The sequence below is a fragment of the Vitis vinifera genome, chromosome 19 (genome assembly GCF_030704535.1).
Source record: "Vitis vinifera cultivar Pinot Noir 40024 chromosome 19, ASM3070453v1".
Taxonomy (NCBI): domain Eukaryota; kingdom Viridiplantae; phylum Streptophyta; class Magnoliopsida; order Vitales; family Vitaceae; genus Vitis; species Vitis vinifera.
The window spans coordinates 25,413,520-25,433,065 of record NC_081823.1 but is presented as its reverse complement, the minus strand read 5'-3'; the positions used below and the strand labels follow the sequence as shown (position 1 = coordinate 25,433,065).

General features: G+C 32.6%; 1 protein-coding gene across 4 annotated transcripts in view; it reads right to left on the bottom strand.

Annotated features, from left to right (window-relative positions):
* LOC100854176 (RNA polymerase II C-terminal domain phosphatase-like 4) overlaps nt 1–10,784 on the bottom strand; it is a 35,864-nt gene extending 25,080 nt beyond the window's left edge. Inside the window, exons 1-2 of one of the 4 annotated variants that reach the window (XM_059735479.1) lie at nt 10,623–10,784; nt 2,518–2,606 (exon numbers count right to left, since the gene is read on the bottom strand). The gene's annotated coding sequence lies outside the window, so the exon portion shown is untranslated. Of the gene's footprint in view, nt 1–2,517; nt 2,607–5,197; nt 5,356–10,622 lie in introns of those variants that run through there. The other 3 variants (XM_059735477.1, XM_059735476.1, XM_059735480.1) reach the window with 3 other exon arrangements.
* Between the last annotated feature and the right edge of the window lie 8,762 nt (nt 10,785–19,546).

Genomic DNA, 19,546 nt, shown 5'->3' with positions numbered 1-19,546 from the left:
TATAGAGATTATTCTTATATTGAATCATTTTTAATTTATTATGACATGGTATGTTTTTATCTTATAATATTATAGAATTAAATTACATTAAAAAATCAATAATTATTTAAAACAAACTTTTTTGAAGAATGATAATTATAAAAGTAATGATTTAATAATATTTAAGAGTTGAATAACTAATTTTGGAATTCTCCATGATAATTGTGATAATGTGTGGGATTTAATATATGGTATAAATTAACGATTTAATAACATATTTAGGCATTGAATAAATTATTCAAAAAGTGGAATTGTGATTGTATATGACATTAGTGGTAATATATGAAATTTAATAATATGGGCCGATTTAAAAATACAAATTGATGATTTAATAATATGTTTAGAAATTGAATAATTGATTTATTAAAGTTGATATGAATTTATTTTTGATTCAGTGAATTTAGGTGTGGTCATTTTTATTGCTTCTTAGTGAAATTTATTTTTATATGTTAACGATATGGATTTAATGGTATTCATTTATATAGTATAGAGAAATTATATTTAAATTTGAATCACTTTTACTTCATTCTATTCCGTAGATTTTTTATCTTATAATATTCTAGAATTAAATTATATTAAAAAATCAATAATTATTAAAACAAAAAATTTTAAAGAATCATAATTATAAAAATATTTATTTATTTAACTATTGTTAAACATATAAATGAATGAAAAAATGAAATATTATAATTCTTATATAAATATGTTTACATATATAATTAAATTGAAAAGTAAATTGTTTTACTTTTATATATATTCAAGTTCAAGTTTCAAAATAGCTCCGAAACATGGTATTGGTTGGGAGGTTACAGTAAATTGTTTTACTGCACTCATCATCATTCTTTTGGCATCCTTCACACCAATACCCAGATCCAATAGCATCTGTGACTTTCTTGAGTCACATTCGAGTATATTTGCTTCCGCACATCTATGGGAAAACCCATATAACTCAATTGTAAGAGAGTCATTACAGATATTAATTGGCAGATCGCCACCGGATGGAAGTAGGTGTGTAGAATTCGAACCAACAATAGGAGAAAGGGCACTACAAAGGAAAAAAAAAAATTTCATCCATCTACATATATTTGAAGAAAAGTTAATAGACATAGTGGATGTGATGTTGGGAAGGTTATCAGTATCTAGTCGGTGCTATACAGCCTTCAACAACTTCACTTGATGATGAGACATAGACGTGACAAAACATTTCATTGAATCGAAACATCTTAAGTAGGGTTGCATCATCATGCAACGGTAGTAGACATGATGGCTCAAACTTGACCGTGAATTCCAATTTGATAGAATTCTGGTCAAAGTGCAATGCATCACACAGTTTTGAAACGAAATCACTATGTGACATATGCCGACTAACAACCATCGATTCGCTACGACCACCTTGATATTGAACAGACCCTCCAACACATTTAACTAGCTGACCGCCTTCATGAATGTAACAGAACATGTCCTCTTCCATCACTTTAATTAAATAGAAACTTGTTACAAAAAAAATGACAACAAAAGTAAATAGGGATTATGTATGAATATAATGATGAAGGAAAGAGGAGAAGAGAGGGTGGAGAGAAAGGCCATAAAGGGGTCATCGTCGGGCCATGTGATGGTAATCGAACGTCTAAGATTTTTTTCTTAGTGACACATAAGATAAAGAGGAAACGAGGGAGCATGGATTGAAGGGCCCCTTTCTATATTGAAATCCTTAGTATATACATGTATCCATAATCTAATGCCATGAAGTTGCTTAAGGAATATGAATGTTGGCTTCCTCCCTACCCACATTTCCCATGTCCTCATCTCCAACCGATATTCTATGTTTCTTTCCACTTCCATTCCTCATCATCCTAAAAACATAATTACATCCTATAACAGTTATCGAAAAGAACCTTTTACCAGGGACAAGACATTAATAGTTAAATGATCGCACATATCGAAGATGGACATTATTTTGATGCAAGTAGTTTATGACTCTCACTCTCACTCTCATGTACATAACTTTCTATCTTAACTTTGTAGGTGTATACCTAGGCCTAATGTGTTTATACATGGACCTTGATTCGAAAGTGAAAAGTCCATCGTATCTTCACAAAGATCTCAATAAATCTCATATTATAGTTTTGTTCGAAATCAATTTGTATAATGCATCAAATTCGTTCATAGAGTTAATATTCAATCACCTCATCCTTTCAAGGTAAGAAATTGAAAGCAATTTTGGTAAACAAAAACAAAGCAAAAATATGTTGTAAACAGTGAGTGATTAATGGGGCTGACTATAAACAAATAAGTTATTGTCTTAGTGAACTTAACAAATGATAATAGTTGCACAGTTTGGAAGAAAAGTTGATTGCAGAAACATCACAATAATTATGGGTTTTCCCTACATTTGCATGATGTTCTCGCAAGAAAATGAGAGAGAGACGGAGACAGACACACAGAGAAGAAAGAAGGAGCATAAGAAAAAGAGAATACCTCAAAAACAGTTCCCAAGTAATCTATGAATGCTACAAAGTTGGTTTCTTCAAAAAGTCCGTATATATATGTAGTCCAACAAGGAGAAGCTGAGAATGGGAAGAGAAAAAAGGACATTAGAGGAATGGAAAAGCTTAGATATAGTACATAATGAATAAACTAAGAAGGATTAATGTTTATTGTAAATAACATAGGGCTTTTCTGGTATGTTTGAACAAGAAGAAGTTAAAGTCACTTATGTATGGAAATAAATATGACAACAAAACAAACATTTTATATAGGTAACATTTTTGCCCTCTCCTAAAAATTAAAATGGAAACCTACAACGATCCCACCCCAACACTTTGCTACGCCAACCAGGTTTCAAGGGCTATGAAAAGGGAGGCCAAAATAAGCATTGAAGACAACTTTTAAGAAGCAAGAACCAGCAAGAAAGAATCTGGAAGCTAATATAAACAAATCTCAATCAAATTACAGCATATACCCTAACTATGCAGATTCTATCACTCAAAATATTATGTTCAACTATTGACCATTAAGCATGCGAGTAGAGGTGGCCAGAAACAACATGACAGTGAAGGCTTGATTCAAACATGAAGTTGGTTGGCAACGAAGGATTCATATAGCAGTACAAGTGAAGTAGCTGGATCAAAGACTAGTTGAATTAATTCATAAGGTTTATGCAGATATAATATAGTCTCTACAACATATTGTGGTAAGTATCCAATATGAACTTGAAGCTGTATTTACTAATAGATAGTGCAGGCATGTGATATTCTATATAGGATTGGTGAACAGTAGAAAATGCAACAAAAAACAATTGAAAACACCTCGATTATTCTAAACAAAAAATTTCCAATCATAACACTACCCCACCCCCATATACTTTCTTCTCTTCTAGAAAGACAAGAAAGAAAAGTTAATTATATAAAAACACACAAATATTTTCCTAGAAAGATATCTTTAACCAAACCATGATATCCCTACAGTTTAAATACAAAATCCCAAACTTCTGAACAAATTCTTCATAGATAAAGATGAAATGTGAAAAAGAAGCCATGTATCCAACCCTAAGTAGTCATAATTAAAGCTTTGGTGAGCTAAGTTAAATGTTCTCTGTTTATTGTTTCACAAGTTAGCAAGCTTCCACAGCCCAACAACGTCAAAAGATACTGTAAAACGCAAAGGGAATTTTTATTAAAATCTCCATCAATTAAGATTAAAGCTCTCAAGTCTCAATAACAATCTCTATCCAGCAACAACTAGAAGAGAAAGTATCAGTTAAAGAGGATTAACTTCATAGTTATTTGTTTACAGAGGAGAGAAAAAAAAATGACCAATATCCATAAAATGCCCGAGTGCCTAGCTTCTAACCAATCCAATAATAATTCCTAAATTGTACCACAACAGAATTGCTAACAACTATGATGTCTTTCTGTTTTAGCAAGCTTCCAATGACCAAATCAATAACTATAGATAAAAGGCTTAAGAACTATCCAAAGAGAGAAAAGATAAATAAATAAATAGTAGCAGAAAATTTAATTTCTGAAAAGAAATATAGAAAAGAAAAACAAGAGAACCATAGAGATCAAAACAGAGCCAAAGGACGGTTTGCGGGTAAGGGTGGGTTTAGGTAAGGGTGGTGGTTGCGGGTACACGTCTAGGTGTCGGATCCTTTGCATCCCAAAATCTTAGGAGTCTAGAACTCAAAGATTCAGCTGAGAAGGATCTCAACTATAAGCGCAAGTATTTGGATACGGCATTAATTAAAAATTAACATTAAATATAAGCATAGTAAGGTAAGTTTTAAGTTATCTATAATATTACATGGTTAATTGGAATTGAAAACATATTTATTATAATTTTTCTATTTTAAGAAGATATTAAGCTTATCTTACTTTGATATTATTGCTAATTATACATGAAGAACGTATTTATTATAAGTCTTTTATTTTAATATTGTAAAAAAAAATATAATAGATTAGATATTGATAAAATATAATTCACATTTAATTTTTTTCTCATATCAAAAATTGAATTTGTATATTAATTATTATCATTTATCTTTAGATTTTTTAAGATATTGATTTTGATATTTATCTTTATATTTTTATTCTATTAATTTTTCTTTATCTTTAAATTTAATATAATATTAATTATTGTATTTATCTTTAAATTTTATTTTAAAATTAAAAAAGAGATAAAGCAACTATTAATTATTATATTTTATTATAATTTTAAAAAAAATTAAGAAAAATATAAAACACTTAAGCTACAAGAGTTAGAAATTAATTAAAAAATTCTTTAATTTTGTGTTACAAGGTTTAGAAATCAATTTAAAACATGGAAAGGGTGTGGACTAGAAACAAAAGCATACTTGTTATCGTATGCCAATTAGTCAAAAAAATCTCCAACCTAAATATATTCTCAACAACAATGCCACAAACATAGTGATGATTACATGGTCTCGGAAAGTGAAGTTAGTGTCGTAGTGAACATAACATGTACATAACAGCTAATAATAGTTCCACGGTAATAAAGAAAAGATGATTGCAGAAACATCACAATAATTATCGTTTTACCCTAGATTCGCTTGATGTTCTACCAAGAAAAAGATAGACAGAGACATAGACACACATACAGAGAACAAATAAGCAGCAACATAGGAAAAAGCAAATACCTCAACAACAATTCCCAAGTAATCTATGAATGTTGGAATCTTGCCTTTTGCAAGCAGTCCATATATATCTGTAATCCAACAATGAGAAGTTGAGAATGGGAAAAGAAGAAGGGACAGGGCAGAAATTTCAAAGCTGACATACAATACATAATGAAAAAGCTAAAAATCATTAATGCTTATTGTAAATAACATAGGTTTCTTCTTGTATGTTTTAACAGGAAGAAGTTAAAGTCACTTATGTTTGTAAATAAGTATCACAACAAAATAAACATTTTATATAGGTAACAATTTTTTCCTCCCCTGAAAATGAAATTGGAAACCTACCAGCATCCCACCCCAACACTTTGCTACTTGAACCAAGTATCAAGGGTTATGACAAGTGGCAACATAATAAGCATTTAAGACAACTTTTGAGAAGCAAGAACCAGCAAGAAATAATCTCGTAGCTAATATAAACAAATCTGAATAAAATTACATCATATAATTTCAAATTAAATAATTAAAATTGTATTTTTGTAATGATGAACCTTAACAAATTTAAAATAAATATATCTTATCAAAGAGTATCATAGTCCAATGGTAGCAGTGATTGAACCCAACCCACGGTTTTCATTTAATAAAAATTAAGATGGATAAGAACCCAAGCTTTCGATTTTTCACTGAGAAATTCACACAACAGAGAGAAAAGAGAGAGAAGCTAAGGACCCTCCATTTGGCACAAAGTAAGAAAACCTTATTTGTTGTTTGATGTGAAGCTCTATGCATTAAAAAAAGGAAAAACAAATTATAAACTTAATTTAAAGATAAAAAATAAAAAACAGCTCTCTAGGTGGCAGGAGAGGTGGGTTTTGGTTCAAATAGCTTATACTGCCTCTGGCATCTGTTCTTGAATTCTCCAACTTTGTCTCCCAAACATGTCCTAATTCCCAAGAGCTCATATTGCCACACCTACTCATTAGGGTTTGCATCAGTTTCCATTAACATTTAACTAAAAAGAGTTTAAAAATTCAATCAAGGTCAAACAAAATCAACCATCCCACAGACCAGAAGTTACATAGATATTCGAGAAAATCAGTCATGTCACAAACTAAGCATCTAATCACACAGCAGAAGTTCAGAAGTTCAGCTTTCCTCAATCCAACCAGCTTTGAATACATGCTTATAGGCTTATATAATCTGCTCCTTACCACCTTTAAACAAAACCCTTGAACAAATTAAACCAAAAAACCCAGAAAAAAAAAAACAAAAAAAATAAGAAGAAGCACAGAAAATTAGGATTACAATCAATCAATCCACACAAAGTGCTAAAAAAACATTAATAAACAAACACCCAACATAAAACAGCAAGCTTTTATTAAAAGAACACAAAAACAAATAAAATAAAAACATACCCACAACTTTATCTTACCTCAAGAACCAAATCCAAGAGCGAAAAAAGAGTTTAAAAATTCAATCAAGGTCAAACAAAATCAACCATCCCACAGAGCAGAAATTACATAGGTATTCGAGAAAATCAGTCATGTCACAAACTAAGCATCTAATCACACAACAGAAGTTCAGAAATTCAGCTTTCCTCGGGTGCTAAATTGCAATTAAAAATAAAAACACTAATTAATTGTCAATCTCAAGAGAACCTAAATCCCAAAAATTAGGCCAGAAACCTAAATTACGTGCACTGAATAGTTCCAGATGCATGAAATCAATGAAAAAAATTACCAAACAAAAATAGTAATCAGGAGACCAAGTAAAGAATACACAAAAATGTACATATTTATCGTTCGTTCGTGTGGTCGCCGGAAGAAAAAAAACGGGAATAAAGAACAAAGCTCGAGATTTACAGCTGCGCCTAAACATTTGCTCTCTTTCATTGCAAAGAAACCAACAACAATACAAAAAAAAATAATCATATAAGTTTCGCCTCATATTTTCCTCATTTACCTCAGTTTTCTGAGCAACCAAACAGAAGCTAAAAGAAGGACTAGAAAGCGAATCTAACTTGAATAGTGTAAGAGAGCTCAAAACAGAGTGGAAATCTCTAAATGAAGGCAAGAACCTGGAGATGAAATCGCTTTATCTGAAGAAATTTGCGGATCAGTAGTACGGCGACACGCGTGAATCGATTACAGCTTACAAGCTTTCGATTTTTCATTGAGAAATTCACACAACAGAGAGAAAAGAGAGAGAAGAGAGCGAAGCTAAGGACTCTCTGTGACTTTCTCTCCTTTTGCCCTAACCTGGGTTCCCCAAATTTCAGAGTCAAGTGTTGCGTGGGCTTTATCTGAAGAAATTTGCGAATCAGTAGTATGGAGACACGCGTGAATCGATTACAGCTTACAAGCTTTCGATTTTGCACTGAGAAATTCACACAACAGAGAGAAAAGAGAGAGAAGAGAAAGAAGCTAAGGACTCTCTGTGACTTTCTCTCCTTTTGCCCTAACCTGGTTTCCCCAAATTTCAGAGTCGGGTGTTGCGTGGGTTTTGCTAACTTGTTTAAGATTTTTGTGTTTATTTATTAAAAGCACAACCCGTGACATGGAGAGGGAGATGGCTGCTGACATGGATGTGGAGGGGTAATTTTGGAAATGAAATTATAAAACAGTACATAGTGCATGAAAAGGATAATTTTTTGGGCAACAGTAGACATATTTTGGGTTATGGAAAGTTGGGTTATGAAAAAGCTATTAGGCCCAAATGGGCGGGCCAAAACACAGTTTTCCCGATATTGTATCATAAGAAAAAGAAAGGAAAAAAAAAATGGAGGGGGAGGGGGAGAGGTGGGGGGCTATGTTGTAAACAACAGGGTAGCCTGTGTAAAGTCCCCAGTTTTTACTTAGAGACCTCATTACCCATTAGGAAAAGGGTCAGTGACCTATTATTAATAATGCAAAATTACCCAAAGATGGATATTTGAATTTATTTTTATTTTTTTGGAGAATTTAAGAATTGTTGACACAATATAGTGAAACTGCATATACAAATATTGGGGTCATTAGTTCACATGACTTAAGCGATTAAGAACATTGAAGAGGAGACATGTCGCTTGATAAGCCCACCTGTCTACATCTTGAGCAGCCACAGTTTGTTGCTCATGAGACTTTTTGGAAGACACCTCCAGGGATAAGATTGAGTAATTTAAATTCCATTAACAGAGTTCCTCTCTTTCATTAGCCTTTAGGCCCTTAGGAATCAAGCTTAAACTCGAAAGATTCTAAAATCTTACTCCCTTCTAACCTCAGGAAAGTTTTGAGAGCTCAGGTATCCACAAATATCTTGGTACATTCTAACAAGTCCTATACCACTTTCCACCATTCAATTTATCCCAAAATAGCATAAATGTCAAGGGGATACAAGAGACCAGAACTAATGAAGGCAATGACATTAAACAGGAGAAAAAAATATCAAAGCATGATAGAAGAGTTAAATACTTAAACAAGTTAGTGTTGGTATTTTAATTATAGTATTCCATTAATACAGTACCAAAATACTGGATGCCATATACTTTTGTCTAACAATGGATGGAATAATAGATATACAAGCACAAGAAATATGTTTCACTAACATGAAAATGAAATTTATGAAAGGTGGCTAGATTCGAGAAATACAAACAGGATAGAACAACTATGAAGCATGAAATATTTTTGAACACAAACTTTAACAAATCCATAACATGAATAAATGTTTGGAACCACCACACTAGATCAGCAATCTGTAGCTTCTCAATATCATAACTGTTACAGCTATATTCGACTTCTAACCATATAAGCTAAGCCTATGTTTTGTTTCTGGAAAGTTTTAAGGAAAAAAAATAGAGCAGAGAAATATAAGAAAAAATAATAAAAGTTTTCTTTTATTTGATTGTCCATTGAAAAGTTGAAGGAAAGAAAATTAAATTGCTAAAGAATGTAATTTCCACTAACTTTCCTCATTTTTTGTTAAGGAAAATGGACACCACCACCACCCCAACCCTTTTCTTTGGTTTTTTTTTTTCTTCATCTTTCGCATGGTACCCAAACATGAGAAAACCATTTTCACTAGCATTTTTTCCTTTCCTTTTCTTATTACTTTCCAAGAACCAAACATAAGGTAAGTTTATGACACCCTTTCTAACACAACCATTAATAGACGGCTCAAGGTACTTCTAACAGTGAAAGAAGAATTTCACAAATACTTACAGTAAATTACAGAATAAGCCAAAAGTGAAGATAACATCTATTAATACCTGCCTTCTTCATCTTCCAAATTCTGAAGATGTTGTTTTTCATCTTCACTTAAGTCCAATGCAACTTGGACGTAGGAAAAATTAGAACAAAAAAATAATCAAGCATTCTTTTCTCAGCATCATCATGCAAAATTTTCCAGCATAGCATAAAAGGAAATCATGAAGAAAAATAAAAAATTAAAAAATAATACACATGCTCTCTACAATAATCACAATAAAACTACTCCAACAAATTATTAGAAAAAATTGGAAAAAATAAAATTCAGAGAATGGAAATCCATTTTCACCTCCATATAAAATACACCATGAAAAACATTGGAATCTAGTAAAGGTCTAGGTAAAAGAGGTATTTCAGGCCAATTTAAGAGCTCTATCAGAAATTCAAATGTCCATTCTGAAATAGAAAATTTAAAACCTAATTGAAACTTAACTATGCAATCCGAGTACCATAAAAACATTGAAAAAGTCACACAAATACTCGCATAATCTTATCAATCGAAAGGTTATAATACAAGGTGCAAAACACCAGAATCAGAAATAAGTTTCACATTCTACAAAACTTACACTAAAAAGAGAAAGTTAAAAGGTCACAGACAGTCGAAAATAACCAGAAAATAAAGGAAAATAAAAGAAAAGGGACCTGTTTGGCGATAAGTTCTCTCTTAGAGTGGGATGGGAGTTGGGAGACACTCATCTAATATATAGGGAAAGTTGTGTTTTTTTTCCCTCCCTCTGTTTTCTGGATCTAGGGGTCTCTTTGCTTTTGTGCCATTTGAATTAAATTTCACAAACCCTAAACCCACGATTTTTGAGCCAGGCTGAAAATACCACCTTTGCCTGCAAATCGTGATCAGATTACCAAATAGCATCTTATTGTGCCATTGGAATTAAATTTCACAAACCCTAACCCACGATTTTTGAGCCAGGCTCAAAAATACCACATTTGCCTGGAAATCGTGGTCAGATTACCAAATAGCATCTTATTGTGCCATTGGAATTAAATTTCAAAAACCCTAAACCCACGATTTTTGAGCCAGCCAGAAAAATACCACCTTTGCTTGCAAATCGTAATCAGATTACGAAATAGCATCTTATGTTTAAAAAAAAAAAAAATCAAAAAGCTTGGACAGCTCGTGAACAATGCAAAACAACATTTAGCCCAAATTTTTTCTCAACAGCCAAACAAATTGTTAAATGGAAACTCACCTGCGATTACCCCAAAAGGAAGACGAAGCTCCACCGCCGATTCCAGAAACCACCCATGAAAATGCAGGCAAAAGGAGAGAATAGGGCAACAAGCGAGGAAGTCAGAGCGTTTCCCCAAATTTTTGAGTCGGGTCGTGGGTTTTGCAAATGCTAACTCTAAAGCTTAATATTTCTGTGTTCAATTATTAAAAACACAACTTCCCGTGCTGACACGGATAAGGAGATGGCTGCTGACATGGAAGGCAGGCGGGGTAATTTTGGAAATTAAATTATAAACAGTGGATAGTGCATGAAAATTATATTTTTTTTGGGAACCGTGGACATATTTTGGGTTATGGAAAGTTAGGTTATGAAAAAGCTATTAGGCCCAAATGGGCGGGCCAAAACACAGTTTTCCCATAGAGAACGGGACGACGTGGGTCTCACACAATGCAATAATTGAACTTGGTGGTCCTTGTATATTAATATTTAATTTCAGATATTATTTTATAATCAAGATTTTTATTTTTTATTTTAAAAAAAATTTAAATAAAATCACAACTGAATATAGTTGGAAAGTAACGGCTCTTAGTTTTAAAAATAAAAAATAAAAATCTTGATTATAAAATAATATCTGAAATTAAATATTAATATACAAGGACCACCAAGTTCAATTATTGCATTGTGTGAGACCCACGCCGTTCTCATATGCATGTCTCAAGGCCATATGGACGGTTTGATTGGTAAATAATTTAATGGGGACCTTACGATTGATTGTGACAATTCTATTTTATTTTTTGAAACTTATTCATGATTTTTATTTTTTAGAAAATAATAATATTTTAGTGGATCAGCTTTATTATATATCTTTTTATCAAAGAAGGTGTAGCTTTCTTTTTTTGAGTGCCATGTCATTTTTGAGTCATCATTTCCCAACACCACGTCTCATGAATTACCTTTTAGTGATTTTATTTTTTATTTTTTTACTTTAATTAAAGCATGAAAACAGAAGCCAAATGGCAATAATTTTTAAGGGATAATACTATTTTTTTAAAATTAATTAAATACGGAAAATACTTTCTTATATAAATAAAGAAATTTATATAAGAAACAATATTTTTTTAACTTTTTTATTTAATTTTTTAAAAATAAAAACCATTTCAATAATATGTATTAAGTTTTAAGGAAAAAAATTTAGAATCTATTTGATAATTATTTTCAAGAATAATTTTATATTATTCAAAATAAAAAACGAGGAAAGCATGTTTATTAAAAAAATATTTTTTTAATAAAAAATAATTTTTGAAGGTCGTTTTCTAATTTTTGTAAAATAAAAGTTTTTTTGAAAATCTAAAATATTTTTAACCTATTTTCATATTTTTAAATTTATTTTAAAAATAATTTTTATATCCAGTGTTTTATTTTTAATTATTTTTCTATAAGTATTTCTTAAAATAACTCTTAGAAAAAAATAAAAATAATATAAAACAATTAAAAAATATCATTTGAAAATGTTTATTTTCTATTCTTAAGAATAAAAATAAAAAATAAATTTTAATTATTAAACATGTTTTATGTATTTTTTTGTTCCGAATAATACAAAACTGTTCTAAAAATCAATTTCGAAACCGATGCTTAACTTTTTCGTAATTCAATTCAAATAGAGAACAATGATAATATTATTTTTCAAATTATAGAGCTATATATCTACATCAATCACAAGTTCATATCTATATAAGTATGCACGAAAATTCAAATCAAAGAATGCAATTTTGTTTCCATGGATTTTTAGTCAAACATTGGGGAAGATGATAATTAAACCCAACAACTCCAAATCATAGAAAAAGAAGGTTGTGATGAGAGAAAACTTGGTCAATAGTTATGACTTGTACTCAATAGTCAAGTTATGACCATATTTATAGGCAATTTAATTCGAAGAGAAAAATTTGGGTAGCTGGTCCAACCGTACATGTCGCGTCAATAATCGTACACTCTCATTTATGACTTGTTATGAGTCAAAAACACGCTTGGAAATATGACAATATAATTGTAGACCCCCATTTTGGGAGCACTTTCTTTTTGAATTTGTTGCAGCTTATTTGGCCAGATGGAGCATTTCTAGGAGGCCACGTGTCGATCCCTGATTGGCTATCATGGAATCAGAACAGTGTATTTGAAAGCCAATCAGAGATTGACACCTGGCAAGGAGGAATTTGCAAAAGCTGCAGGTTGTTGAGGGGTAGCAGGGCAGCTGCAGGTGGGTGCTGGAGGTGGAGTGCTTTTCAGGTGGTGCTTTTCCATTTTAGAGGGGCTACAGAGAGCTTTGGGGAGGAGGAGCTTTTGTTTGGTTTTAGAGAGGACGGTTAGGGACATTTTAGGGGGGCGTCAGGGAAAGAGGAGGAGGGCTTCCATTGCCATGGTAGAGATTTTCTTGGGAGGCTGTCGATCATAGAGAGAAAGCAGAGAGAGAACAGAGAATAGCTGGAGAGGAAAAACAGGGAAGTTTGAGTGGGAGCAGAGAGGTGAGTTTCTGGGTTAGCAGAGAGAGAGGTCAAAAAGGAGGATGAGGAAGCTCTGAGAGAGGAAAACACTTTGGGGAGAGAGCACAAGGGGAGAGAGTTTTCCAGCTGTAGAGGCTTCGATTGCCAGGGAGGAGAGGAGATTAGCTAAGAAAAAGGGAGCAGAGAGCTTTAGTGAGAGAAGGGAGTGTCGTCTGGGCAGAGGAGTGAGGGAGAGGTTTTGCTTTTGGGGAGGCCGTTAGAGATATTTTTAGGAGGATGCAGCTGCATTGAAGGGGGGGAGTTTAGAGAGATTCTAGAGAAGCAAGCTGGAAGTTGCAGGGGCATTCCTTTGGCTTGGAGGTCAAGATAGAGAGGATTCCAGAGAGCATTGAGGGGATCCAGAGGTGATATAAAAAGAAAAACAGAGTTTGAAACCAGGCGAGTTCTCGTTTGTAAGGAGGTTTTTCAGGTATGGCCTATGTTCATTATCATTTTTATCTTGCTTCCGGATATCCATGAGTTTCTAGTTTGGTGTTTGAATGTGTTTGTTGGGTTTTTCAGTTTGTTTTTCTTGTATTTGGGTTTGCTTGCTTTTGCCTCATGTCTAATTCTTAACTGGTTTTATATCCCCTGTTTTGGGGTCTCTTATGAGATATCAGTATTCCCACATTTATTTTCATTTTTAAAAATCATTTGAAATCAGTTTCAATTCACTCTTCTATCTGAGCCTATTGACTGATGTGTGAAATGAAGTTCATGGGGTTCATTCAGTATCCATTATGAGTACTCTGTTTGCGGTTTCCCTCTACCCTTGATGCTTTGGTTGTTGACTGTATCGGTTTTCCCATCTCCACCTGAAAAGTTTGAATCAGGGTGGTTTTTCCTGGAGGCTATATGCAAGCCCCTTATGAGGCATCCTAAGTTCATTCAATCTCAGGGTGTCTTTGCTGTTGAGACCCTTTAGTTTCTGGTTCATTTGATGGCATCTAGATAATCAGTTGGATTGAAGGGACTATTGTGGTATATTATAATAATTCAAAGGTGGCTGAAAATTCCTTTTGGACCCAAGAATCATGATCGGTTTTAAGATCGGGGGGGATGCAATGATTGAAAGATGAAAGTCATAGAGAAGATGCACTGAGGAAGCAAATGAGGAATTGAGAAAGAAATAAAGCAAGCAAAGCCGTCATCGAATCAAGCCGCCGGCGGCGAAACGCCTCCGCCATCACTGGAACGCTAAGCAACCATTGAAGCCCTTTTTGAAGATATTTTTACCAGTTTTCTTTCATGTTCTGCCTCCATGGTTTCTTCTCTGTGGTGGTTACATTCTCGCTTTTGAATCTTGTTCTATGCATGGACTGTGAGTGAGAAAGAGGGTCGGGTTTTGGCGTTTCAAATGGATTGTTGATGCATGAATTTGAAGAGTTACTAGCAAGACTGTTGGGAGTTGCGATCAGAAATATCCCATTGAAGACTTGAGATGATGGCCAGATTATAAGACTTAGAGAATCAAAAAGGCAGTGAAGAGAAGTGAAGTCCACTAGGTATGGGTGACTGTGAGCATGCTTGAATGAGATATGGTCACACGGAAAGTGGGACTGCACGCAAATTGACGCAGCAGCGGAAGTCATTACATCAGCAGTCGCAAATAGGAACAGTACTGCAGCTTCTTGCTGGAGGAATCACCGGCGCTCTTAGCAAGACCTGACTAGTTGACGCGGCTGAGCGCTGCGATGACGAACCATGGCGCGTAACTGGAGATGTTCATGACTGGACGGTTGAAGAGCCACTAGATTACTTCCAACACGTGCGCACCTGTGTTGACATACCTCGCCTGCTTGGTTTTGACCGAATTCAGCCTGCAGTTCATTCAGTTTGTTTCACATCTAAAGGAAACCACGCAGAGCATAAGGCGCTGGACTGTTTGGTGTTGACAGATGCGGATGAGCAGGGAGTTCTGTGTATGAATAGGGATCAATTGGAAGAGTTGAGGGTGAAGCCTTTGTCGGCATCATCTACATCAAAATCTCCGGTGGTGACCACGACTCCGATTGCAGTTGACGGCGTTATTCCAGACGGCACTCTGGGTTATTCCGATGAGGAAGACCAGCTCCAGCAGGCTTCAGTGCACTCCCTGGCTGCAGGGTGCATTCTTCCTCACAAAATCCCTTTCATTACTTAATATGGGATTGATCCGAGTTTGAAGACGAGCTTCAGAAAACGCTGGCAGAAGCAAATGCACTCCGTCCAGCCGAGAGCACTGTGCGTCATGCCCTTACCATTCGTTTGATTCGCAAGGAGAAAGATGCGGGAAATGCCAAGTGTGGTGATTGCAGTGGGATTCCCTGAGTTCTTCTGGGTGGTTGCCCTACGTCACTTCATCACGAAGAAGAAGACACCTAAACATAGCTACTCTAGCTACCCTGCAGCCACGTGTTTCATGCAGAATGCTTGGAGCAAATGATTCCAACTCAAGCCTCCGCCCTTGCCTGAACTATGTATGACCACCCTTGGCCACGTGTCACCTTCCATTTCTTCTTTTTGGTTTTAAAAATAGCTTTCTAAATCCCTTTCTTTAAATAATCCAAGTTTTTCATCCTTAGAGTCTTAGGTATCAAAAATCCCATTTTTAATAAAACTTTGCCGCCATTTTCTTTTCTGGCGAGCGATCCTCACATCTCCTCTGCTTTTTTTTAAATAGGTTTTTAAAATAAGCAAGGATTAAATTCTGTAATTCTAAATGATGGAATTTACAGAATTAATTCATGCAAAAATAAACGGGCTTTGGTGGGGGCCCTACATCAAAGAATTTTCTTTAAAATAAAAATCAATTTGAATGAATTGTGACATGTGATGACTTTTGTGCTCGATTTAGTGACATGTGAGCTATGTTCATGCTCTTTATTGTATACTGACCCAATTTTCCATGATAACGCATTCGTGATTGCCGCCCAGGTACGCATCTATTCGTATTTTGCTCATTCTTTATACATGCTTTGCTTCTCATATTGTGTATGATTGATTCGAGTATCCCTTGATTTTCTCATTGATTGTCATGTCAGCTTCATTCTATTAGTAGATACCCGACTTTAGGGACTTAGAGGGGTGCTACGGTATTTACCGTACCTTCCCGATAAGTAACCTGACCCCCGAACCCAATCTGGTTTTTCACAGACCGCCTTTTCCAAAATAAGGAGTCACACTTAGGGTTTTTCTTTCTTATTTTGTTTACCCTTTAAAAATAAAACAAAAATAAGTGGCGACTCCAAGTCATTTTCTTAATCAATAAAAATCAATTTTTGAAATAAAAATCGAGTTTCGCCATCGAGTGGGAAACGCATTCGAGCAATCGAAAATGCGGGGTCCACAATAATATGCTTATTTATTTATTTATTATTATTATTATTTTCTACATGGGTATACATTTATGTGGTAAATATATACCTATTCCTAAATTTATATCATTTAAACATTGGATACTCAAACCAAATATCTTTTTTCATTTATTTACTTAAAATATTTTAATGATGATAAATCATCGTTAATTTTTTATCGATACTGAAACGAGTAATTCAAATAACTGACTTTTAAAACAGGGTTATATCAAGTGTGATAAAAGATTTGATCAATCGTCAATGGATATCAATTGGTTTTAAAATAAGATGATTAAAACCCGATTCAAAAAATGTGTATATAGATAAAAAAAAAAAAATTGTTTTAAAAAGTAATTGAAAATTAGGAAGATGGAATTGGGATTTAGAGATAGTAATTTAGATAGGTTTTAATTTAGGAAAATAGGTATTAAAAATGAGTAAAAATTGCTTAGAGAGCGTAACAAATGGGTGAAATAATTATTATCACAATACCCTTTTCATAAATTCTAGAAAATTAGAATATATTCTTATGAATTCATTATTCTAATTAGTAAAAGTCATCTAATAGTACAAATCCAAGTGTGGTCAGTGGAAATTTTGAGTAATTTCCATGAAAGTTTGTAGGAGTAGAAGAAAGGAAAATTCAAACTACACCAAGTCACATTATTTATTATTTTTATCATTTTTTAAAAAATTTAAAAATGTTTTTTTATGTATATTTTGATAACATTTTTTTGAAAATTTAATAATATTCATCATTTTTTTTTCTTTTAGAAAAATTAGTATACATTGATGACATCATAAATGAAGTGGGTGTGTTCAACATAAAGTCCACTCATGAGAAGGTTTGGTTTGAATTTTTATTTTTCTATTTTAATATATTTATTTACTTTTTTTTAATTTTCATTTTGGGAATAATTGTGAATAGAATTTCTTTCAAAATTCCAAATTTACGAAGTTAGGTTTGAAGACAAGAAGGAAGATTATATATATATATATATATACGTCTGGCTTCTAGAGAATGGGCCCTCAATGTTTATTAAATATCAAGTGAATGATGTGTGGCTGATGGAATTGTGACTTGGGTCAGCTGCCAAAAAAATTTATATAAAAATTATTATTATTTATTTATTAGAATAAAAATGTTGAAAACTTCTAGATTTTTTTAAAATTTTAATTAAATATTTTGGTAAATATTTGTGAAAATTGAGACTTAATTTAGGCTTCAATTTTTATTTGAAAAAAAAAACGATGATAATTTTTATTTGATTTTTATAAAACAAAAGTTTGTTTGAAAACCTAAAATATTTTTAATCTGCTTTTAATATTTTTAAATATATTTTAAAAATAATTTTATATCGAGTGTTTTATTTTTAATTATTTTACATGTTTGTATAATTATTCATAAATCAACCTTCAAAAAATAACTAAAAAATGTTATTTGAAAACACTTCACTTTTTATTCTTAAGAATAAAAAACAAAAAACAGTTTTAATTGTTAAACGTGTTTTCTATGTTTTTTGTTTTAAAAAAATAGAAATCTGTTCTAAAATATAGTTTTCAAACAGACCCTAATACACATAAAAGAAATAATTTTATTTTTAAATTTTTTTAATCATTTTAAACTATTAGTACTCACAATTTATTTCAAAAAACATTGCCTATTTTAAATTTTTTCTAAAGAATGACCCAGTTTGAGAAATATTTTTTTAAATGTGCCATAACATATTTATTTATTTTTGAAGACCAAAAATAGTTCTTATTTTTGAAGATCATAATTGTTTTTCCATACTTACATTTTTTTTTCTTTTTTCAATATTATGACTAAAAAAGAGAAGCCAATATTTATTTATTTTTTATTTTTCACAATTTCCAAAATTTAGTACAAAAAGTTGGAGACCCAACAACAATCTTTTAATGGTAAAAACCTCTTTGGTTGTCCTTGAATTACTTGCATTCTTAAAATAAAAAGAATGAAAATTTAGAATTTTATAAAATTAACCCAATTTCAAAAAGTATTTTTCAAAATCAATTCCCTAAAACATGTTGCAAAGCATATCCTCCCTAAAATTTTCATCTTTCTTTGGGTTATCAAAAATGGAGAAAATGCCTAAATGGTGTCCCTCATAAAAATTAATTTTTTTTCTTTAAAAAATATTCTTCAAAGAACCGTTAGACAATCAAAAAACTATTTCCTGTTTTTTATTTTCAAAAACCGTTTTTAAAAACTATTTTTTAGAATAATTTAAAAAAACCGTTATCAAACAATGCCTAAATTACTATTTTTTATCTTGTTGCTAAGTGGTAGATGATTACTAAATACTACACAACTTCTCTAATTAATTTATATTGACCATTTACCCATCATGTAAAGTTGTGGTTCACCATCCCATGACCATTTAGACATACATTGATACATACATGTATATACATATAAAATACACTCTGAGGAAACAATAAGTAATGTTGGAGGGTTGTGAAAGGGGTGAAAATGTCTAATTTTGGGCATGTGTTGGGAGTCACAAGAATTTGTTCCCTTAAAAGAAGGTGTTTTGGGAGTCACAAGGGTTTGTCCCTCAAAACAAAGGGTGGGGTACCATTGAAAACTACATCACAACCACTCTTTGTCTATGGTAACCTCTCTTTTCCAAACATTTTTGTGGGCCTCATTTCTACTTTTGTCTTCAACAAACTCTATCATTTTTAGTGTTGTGTTGTCCCTCTTTGATTTATTTTTTCTTGGAAGTATTTGATTGGTTTTACTAGGGTTTTCTACGGGGTGAATTTAGACTTCATTTGGGGGCTCCACTAGGCGCTAGTGGGCTTTAGTAGTCCATGTTTTGAGTCCTTTTTGGGGTTGGGTGTAGAACCCTAGATGACTTTGTTTGGTAATGGAAGACTTGAGAATGGACCTCCCAAATCACTTCTCCAAAGGAATTCTATTAATAGAAATGAAATGAAATAAATAGAAATGAAATGAAATAAATTAAATGAGTTTGAAGTAATATATAAAAATAATTTATTAATTAAGTTTTAAAAAAACCCTTAAATGGGCTCCATCCCAATTACA